Genomic DNA, 9,034 nt, shown 5'->3' with positions numbered 1-9,034 from the left:
GCACTGTCTAGGTGCCTTTATTCTGCCAACCAGAGAACACCGCCCACCTCATCCGATAAAAGGCTCCCGGCAGGCCTGAGAGGGGCGCGCGCGAGCCGCCCGCCGGGCACAAGCGCCAGGCTGGGGCCCCCGGGAGAAGGAGGTCCCTGGCCCGAGCCCCTGTCCCCATCCGGAGCCAAAGTGAGGCGGAGACTCTCTCAGCCTCGGTTTCTTCGCCTGGAAACCGAGATAATAAACCCTCCGGAGCTCCCCACGCGATAACGTACGGGGACTTGCTGTGAGCACTGCTGGAACAGAGAGCGCCGAAATATTGCTCTTATTCTCCGGCAAACGTGATGACTTCTCTGCCTCTGTAGTCAGCAGAATTTCGGGGGTGGGCCCCTGCCTATATTTCCTATTTCCCTGCACTATTTCCAGAAGTGCCGTCGAATTCGTCCAGAATGTATTTAGGTTTATTTTTATTTTGTTTTTGGCTGCTCTGGGTATCGGTTGCTCCCTGCGGGGTTTTCTCTCCTTTCGGTGAGCAGGCTTCTGGTTGCAGTGGCTTCGTCTTGCTGCGGGGCACTGGCTCTACGTCTCCCAGACTTCAGCAGTTGGAGCACGTGGGCTCACTAGCCCGGCGCTGCCTAGTTCCAGAGCACAGGCTCCGTAGTCGTGGCCCACGGGCTTAAGTCGCTGGGCAGCATGTGGGATCTTCCGGATTAGGGGTCGAACGTGTGTCTCCTGCACTGGCAGGCGGATTCTTTATCGCTGAGCTACCAGGGAAACCCTATTTAGGTTTATTTGTATAGATATTTACACGATGTTAAAATTCAAAGGTCAAGTCTTCCTTCACCTCCTTGCCCAGCCACTGAGTTCCCCTCAGCAGGTTACCAGATTTCTGAGCTTTCTGTGTGTTCTCCAAGAAATAGATGATGCAGGTACAAACAATATATAATTGTTCCCTCTTTAAAAAATCAGTTAATTTATTAATTTTTTATTAATTGCTTTTGGCTGCACTGGGTCTTTTTTGCCGCGTGGCCTTTCTCCGGTTGTGGGGAGCAGGGCCGACTCTTCTCCCAGTATGCAGGCTTCTCATTGAGGCGGCTTCTCTCGAGGAGCACAGGCTCTTGGCCAACGCGCTTCAGTAGTGGGGGCTCTTGGACTCTAGAGCATGGGCTCAGTAGATTGAACCCATGTTCCCTGCACTAGCAGGCAGATTTTCATCCACTGCGCCACCAGGGAAGTCCCTAATTGTTCCTTTTTTATTCAAGTGGCAGTATGATACTCCCCATACTACTCTGAACATTATTTTTTTTTCCCACTTCAAGTAGATCTTAGGCTTCTTGCCTCTGAAGAGAGGCCTCGATTTTGCTTACAGCTTTTGTAAGGGACTCACTGACGTCCATGCATGGAACCCCTCATTTGCATGGGAGGATACTAGCCAGAGAGGAGTTACAGGGAGAGGCCAATCTGGGCCCCGGTCTCCTTTTTCTTTTGAAAAAAAGATGTGGAAAAATATACATAAGATAAAATTTACCCTTTTAACCATTTTGAGACATATAATTCAGTGGTTTTAAGTACATTCACAATGTTGGACAACCACTACTCTTTATTCCCCAGACTTTTGCATCAACTCAAACAGAAAAACTATACCAATTAAACAGTAACTCCCTACTCTTCCCTCTTCCCAATTCCTGGCAACAACTATTCTACTTTCTGGTTGTATGAACTGACTCTTCTAGGTACCCCCTATAAGTGGACTCATGCATTATTTTTCCTTTTGTGCCTGGCTTATTTCGATTAGCACAATGCCTTCAAGATTCATCCACGTGGTTTCATACATCAGACAGAATTCCCTTCTTTTTTAAGGCCAAATGATATTCCATCATATGTATATACCACACTGTTTATCCATTCCTCTGTTGATGGACCTTTGGGTTGCTGCTGTCTTTTGACTATTGGGCATAATGCTGCTATGAACATGGGTGTATGGGCCCAGGTCTTTGCCTCCTCCTCCTGGAGCCTTTTGTGAAGGCCTGTCCTATTTGGCCTAGGTCTCATGTTGCATTTGGGGCAGGGCAGAGGGTCCACTCTGGTGGGAGGATGGGTGAGTGGAAGAGCCATACACTGAGGCTTGGGGAGGAGGAGGTGGAGGCTGAGAAAAGAGCGCTCCGCTTACCGCTAATGAGCCCTATCATGCTCGGAGTAAAAGCCAAAGTCCTTACAAGGCCTTGCTCCCTCCCAGTCCTCCTCCTGTGCTCAGTTGCTCAGTCGTGTCTGACTCTTTGCGACCCCACAGACTGTAGCCCGCCAGGCTCCTCTGTCTATGGTATTCTGCAGGCCAGAATACTGGAGGGGGTTGCCATGCCCTCCTCCAGGGGATCTTCCTGACCCAGGGATCGAACCCAAGTCTCTTACATCTCTTGCATTGACAGGCGGGTTCTTTACCACTAGCCCCACCTGGGTAGCCCCCCAGTCCTCTTACTATCCCTTTAATCCTGTCTCACTCACCTCCTTGTTGTTTCTCAAACGCGGGAAGTCAGTTCCTGCCTCAGAAAGGGCTGCTGCATTTGCTGTTCCCGCCTCTATCTATGGAGAATGCCCTTCTTCTAGATAAGGAAGTAACACCTTGCTTATTGTGTGAGTGCTAAGTCACTTAGTCGTGTCTGACTCTTTGCGACCTCGTGGACTGTAGCCCTCCAAGCTCCTCTGTCCATGGGATTCTCCAGGCAAGAATAATGGAGTAGGTTGCCATGCTTTCCTCCAGGAGATCTTCCCCACCCAGGGGTAGAACCCGCGGCTCTGATTTCTCCTGCATTGGCAGGTGGATTCTTTACCACTCACCACCTGGGAAGCCCACCTTGCTTATTACTTCCTTCTGATTCCTTTCCATGTATCACCTTGCCAGTGAGGCCTTCCCTGATCACTCATTTAACTCTGCAGTCCTCCCTTTCCTGCTTTACTCTCTTTCCCTCCTCACTTGTTAACTGTGTTTCCACCCCCCCCCCCAGGGGCTTCCCTAGTGGCTCAGTTGGTAAGGAATCTGCATGCAGTGCAGGAGACCCGGGTTTGATGCCTTCATCGGGAAGATGCACATACCGTGGCAACCCACTCCAGTATTCTTGCCTGGAGAATTCCACAGACAGAGGATCCAGGCAGGCTACAGTCCATGGGATCGGAGTCTGACATGACTATGAGACTTTCACTTCACCCCACCTAGAGAGTTCCAGGAAGACAGGAATTTTGTCTGTTTTGTCCTCTGCTTTAATCCTAGTGCCTGACAGGTGCTCAATACATAACTGATGAATGAGGGGACCCAGCTGTCAGTGTGACTCAGAAGGGTCCAGCCAGCCCCAGCCGCTCTCCTGGGCTGCAGACCCTCACATCCAACAGTCCACCTCTTAGGAGAGGCCACACTCACTGGTCGGACCCTCTCCACCCTGCACCTTCTGCTACAGCCAAGCAACTTCTTTTATAGCCCTAACCCTCACCCCATCCTACCCTGCCCCCTCAGCTCTCTCTCTGCATCTCAGTGAAACTGGAGGACTCTCACTACCCACAACTAACATTCCAAACATTTTCCAAAGGCACCCTTCCTCCCAGGGACTGTGACCTGCTTCTGCTCATTAATTGCCCAGATTTTTCCTGCCTGGAGTCTCATCACTTGTAGGTCCCCATCTGCATGGGAGCCTCCCACTGCAGCCAAAGTTATCTAAAAACCAGGTCTGATCTGCCTGCTCTGATTGAGGACATCACTGATTCCTCAGGGCATGTAAAAGCCTTTACTATCTGGACACTGATCACTTCTAACTATATCCTCGAGTTCTCTACCCCTCCGTCCATGCCAGAATCCTTGCACTTCCTCTCAGTGTCTTGCCTTTGCACACATGGTTTCCTACACCTTCCCTATTTTCTCTGCTAAATCAAATTCCTTTTCAACTATCTAGATTTCACCAGCTCTCCAGCATCACTAGATGGGCTTTCTTGTCTCCTTCTTCCATTCAGTTAAATTTGAAACGCAATCAGGAGCTATTGAAGCCACTAGATTTGGCACTAGTGAAGTGGGGCAGAAGACCCGTGTGCCTCGAGATAGAACAGGAATGAGTATATGCCTCAGAGGAACTCTGATTCTAATGAAGCCTCCAACCTAACTACTAATTTATAGGAAATAGAGGCAAGAATTAAACAAAGACTTGAGGATGCCATCAGCTAAATCCAGATATAGGCAATTCCACAAACAAATGACCTGATTTCATCAACAATTAGATAGCATGGAAAAAGGGGTGAAGGAGGAAGCATTTATTTAAAAATGACTTTATACACATACCAGCCAAATGCCATGAGTAGACCTGATTTGGATTCTGATTCGATCAAACCAATTGCAAAAGATACCTTGGAGACAATTCAGGAAATTTGAACATGAGTTGGGCATTAGGCAATATTAAGGAATTACCATTAATTTTGTGTGTTGTGTTAAAAAATTCCTTATGTATTAGAAATATATCTGGAAATGTTTGTTGGTATGATAATATTAATGGTGGGGATCTGATTAAAAATATTCCAGCAAAGGAAGGTGGTTTGTAGAGGGAAAAGAAGAGGGAGGTAGTTTAATAAAATCAGATGAACAGAATGTTGGCAATTGTGAAATCTGAGTGACAGTTACCTGAGGGTTTATTAGAATACTGTATTTCTCATACTTGTTCAGTTCAGTTCAGTTCAGTCGCTCAGTCATGTCTGACTCTTTGCGACCCCATGAATCGCAGCACTCCAGGCCTCCCTGTCCATCACCAACTCCCGGAGTTCACTCAAACTCATGTCCATCGAGTCAGTGATGCCATCCAGCCATCTCACCCTCTGTCGTCCCCTTCTCCTCCTGCCCCCAATCCCTCCCAGCATCAGAGTCTTTTCCAGTGAGTCAACTCTTTGCATGAGGTGGCCAAAGTACTGGAGTTTCAGCTTCAGCATCATTCCCTCCAAAGAAATCCCAGGGTTGATCTCCTTTAGAATGGACTAGTTGGATCTCCTTGCAGTCCAAGGGACTCTCAAGAGTCTTCTCCAACACCACAGTTCAAAAGCATCAATTCTTTAGCGCTCAGCTTTCTTCACAGTCCAACTCTCACATCCGTACATGACCACTGGAAAAACCATAGCCTTGACTAGACAGAGTAATCCAAGTCTATGTCCCAACCAGTAATGCTGAAGAAGCTGAAGTTGAATGGTTCTATGAAGACCTACAAGACCTTTTAGAATTAACACCCAAAAAAGATGTCCTTTTCATTATAGGGGACTGGAATGCAAAAGTAGGAAGTCAAGAAACAACTGGAGTAACAGGCAAATTTGGCCTTGGAATATGGAATGAAGCAGGGAAAAGACTAATAATAGTTTTGCCAAGAAAATGCACTGGTCATAGCAAACACCCTCTTCCAACAACACAAGAGAAGATGCTACACATGGACATCACCAGATGGTCAACACCAAAGTCAGATTGATTATATTCTTTGCAGCCAAAGATGGAGAAGCTCTATACAGTCAACAAAAACAAGACCAGGAGCTGACTGTGGCTCAGATCATGAACTCCTTATTGCCAAATTCAGACTGAAATTGAAGAAAGTAGGGAAAACCACTAGACCATTCAGGTATGACCTAAATCAAATCCCTCATACTTGTTAGTATATGTTATTAAAAAAATCAGAATAAATTCCATGTAAGTTTATTGTTGGGGCAGATCCTGTGTTGTGCTCTGGGTGACAACAAGAAAGAAGTGTCCCTGTCCTGCAGAAGTTCCAAGCAGCGGAGAAGACAGATAAGAATTCAGCTGCTGACTGTATTCAGTGATCAGAGTTATGCCTCGGGTGAGCTCAGGGACCATAAGAAGACAGAGATAGCTAACCCAGTGAGGGAAGGTCTCCTAGAGGACTTAGATTTGTTTTTTTGTAACAAGAGACTGCAAACCTGAGTTGGTCAAAAATTTGTTCAGGTTTTTCCACAAGCTGTTAAAGAAAAACCCAAATGAGGGTACTTCCCAGGGGGTCCAGTGGTTAGGAATCTGCCTTGCAATGCAGAGGACACAGGTTCTATCCCTGGTCAGGAACCTAAGATTCTACATGCCACAGAGAAACTAAGCCTGCACACTGCGACTACTGAGCCTGGGTGCTCTAGAACCTGTGTGTCATACCAGAGAGTGTGCCGTACTAGAGAGTGTGCCGTACTAGCGAGTGTGCCGTACTAGCGAGTGTGCCGTACTAGCGAGTGTGCCGTACTAGAGAGTGTGCCGTACTAGAGAGTCCGTGCACCACCATGAAAGGTCTTGTATGATGCATAAGACCTGATGCAGAAAATAAAGTAAAAATAAACTTTCTAAAAAAGAAGAAAAACCTGAGTGAACTTTTTGGCCAACTCCATATAACGGCTATGCCAATACTACCCTAGTGTCCTGGGATGCAGCTGAAAGCTGAAGCATTTGCTCTCAGCTACATGAGGAAGAAGAGCTGCTGCCAACCTGTGAGATACATATTATCTCCAATTGAAGGAGAAAAATAACCTTCACAGAATTTGGATAATAAATCCCAAATGATACAAATAGTGAAGATTGAAAGTAGGGTTCGAACCCAGGGCTGGTTGACTGCAAAGCTGTGTTCTGTCTGAGTACTTGAGACTTCCTGATGACTGAGGCAGGGGTGGCTCTGACACTTTCTCTTTTCCCAGGGTCCTAGAGCCATTTAGGAGACCTTGGCCTTCAAGCTGCTAAGTGTTGCCCAGTGGGGGTTAGGCTGGGCCTGCTGCTGCTGCTGCTGCTAAGTCGCTTCAGTCGTGTCCGACTCTGTGAGATCCCACAGAGAGCAGCCCACCAGGCTTCCCCGTCCCTGGGATTCTCCAGGCAAGAACACTGCAGTGGGCTGCCATTTCCTTCTCCAATGCCTAGGAGAGCCCATTCTATTATTTTCTTCTATTTCCTTGCATTATTCACTTAAATAGACTTTCTTATCTTTCCTTGCAATTCTTTGGAACTCTGCATTCAGATGGGTATATCTTTTCTTTTCTCCTTTGCCTTTTGCTTCTCTTCTTTTCTCAGCTATTTGTGAGGCCTCTTCAGACAACCATTCTGTATTTTTGCATTTCTTTTTCTTAGAGATGGTTTTGAACACTGCCTCCTGTACAATGTTACAAACTTCTGTCCATAGTTCTTCAGGCACTCTATCCGATCTAATCCCTCGAATCTATTTTTCACTTCCACTGTATAATCATAAGGGATTTGATTTAGGCCATACCTGAATGACCTAGTGGTTTTCCTTACGTTCTTCAATTTAAGTCTGAATTTTGCAGTAAGGAGTTCATGATGTGAGAAATAGATTTAAGGGACTAGATCTGGTAGAGTGCCTGATGAACTATGGACAGAGGTTCGTGACATTGTACAGGAGACAGAAATCAAGACCATCCCCAAGAAAAAGAAATGCAAGAAAGCAAAATGGCTGTCTGAGGAGGCCTTACAAATAGCTGTGAAAAGAAAGGGAAGCGAAAAGCAAAGGAGAAAAGGAAAGACATACCCATCTGAATGCAGAGTTACAAAGAATAGCAAGGAGAGATAAGAAAGCCTTCCTCAGCGATCAATGCAAAGAAATAGAGGAAAACAATAGAATGGGAAAGACTAGGGATCTCTTCAAGAAAATCAGAGATACCAAGGGAACATTTCATGCAAAGATGGGCTCGATAGAGGACAGAAATGGTCTGGACCTAACAGAAGCAGAAGATATTAAGAAGAGGTGGCAAGAATACACAGAAGAACTGTACAAAAAAGATCTTCATGACCCAGACAATCACGATGGTGTGATGGTGTCTCACCTAGAGCCAGACATCCTGGAATGTGAAGTCAAGGGGGCCTTAGGAAGCATCACTATGAACAAAGCTAGTGGAGGTGATGGAATTCCAGCTGAGCTATTTCAAATCCTGAAAGATGATGCTGTGAAAGTGCTGCACTCAATATGCCAGCAAATTTGGAAAACTCAGCAGTGGCCATGGGACTGGAAAAGGTCAGTCTTCATTCCAATCCCAAAGAAAGGCAATGCCAAAGAATGCTCAAACTACTCCACAATTGCACTCATCTCACTCGCTAGTAAAGTAATACTTAAAATTCTCCAAGCCAGGCTTCAGCAATACATGAATCATGAACTTCCAGAAGTTCAACCTGGTTTTAGAAAAGGCAGAGGAACCAGAGATCAAATTGCCAACATCCGCTGGATCATGGAAAAAGCAAGAGAGTTCCAGAAAACAACATCTATTTCTGCTTTATTGACTATGCCAAAGCCTTTGACTGTGGATCACAATAAACTGTGGAAAATTCTTAAAGAGATGGGAATACCAGATCACCTGACTTGCCTCTTGAGAACCTATATGCAGGTCAGGAAGTAACAGTTAGAACTGGACATGGAACAACAGACTGGTTCCAAATAGGAAAAGGAGTACGTCAAGGCTGTATATTTTCACCCTGCTTATTTAACTTATATGCAGAGTACATCATGAGAAACACTGGGCTGGATGAAGCACAAGCTGGAATCAAGATTGCTGGGAGAAATATCAATAACCTCAGATATGCAGGTGACACCACCCTTATGGCAGAAAGTGAAGAGGAACTCAAAAGCCTCTTGATGAAAGTGAAAGAGGAGAGTGAAAAAGTTGGCTTAAAGCTCAACATTCATAAAACGAAGATCATGGCATCTGGTCCCATCACTTCATGGGAAATAGATGGGGAAACAGTGGAAACAGTGTCAGACTTTATTTTTTGGGGCTCCAAAATCACTGCAGATGGAGATTGCAGCCATGAAATTAAAAGATGCTTACTCCTTGGAAGGAAAGTTATGACCAACCTAGAGAGCATATTGAAAAGCAGAGACATTACTTTGCTGACTAAGGTCCGTCTAGTCAAGGCTATGGTTTTTCCTGTGGTCATGTATGGATGTGAGTGAGAGTTGGACTGTGAAGAAGGCTGAGTACCAAAGAATTGATGCTTTTGAACTGTGGTGTTGGAGAAGACTCTTGAGAGTCCCTTGGACTGCAA

This window comes from Capricornis sumatraensis, chromosome 2 (assembly GCF_032405125.1).
Source record: "Capricornis sumatraensis isolate serow.1 chromosome 2, serow.2, whole genome shotgun sequence".
NCBI lineage: Eukaryota > Metazoa > Chordata > Mammalia > Artiodactyla > Bovidae > Capricornis > Capricornis sumatraensis.
The sequence above is the reverse complement of the archived record's forward strand: the minus strand, read 5'-3'. Positions refer to the sequence as shown.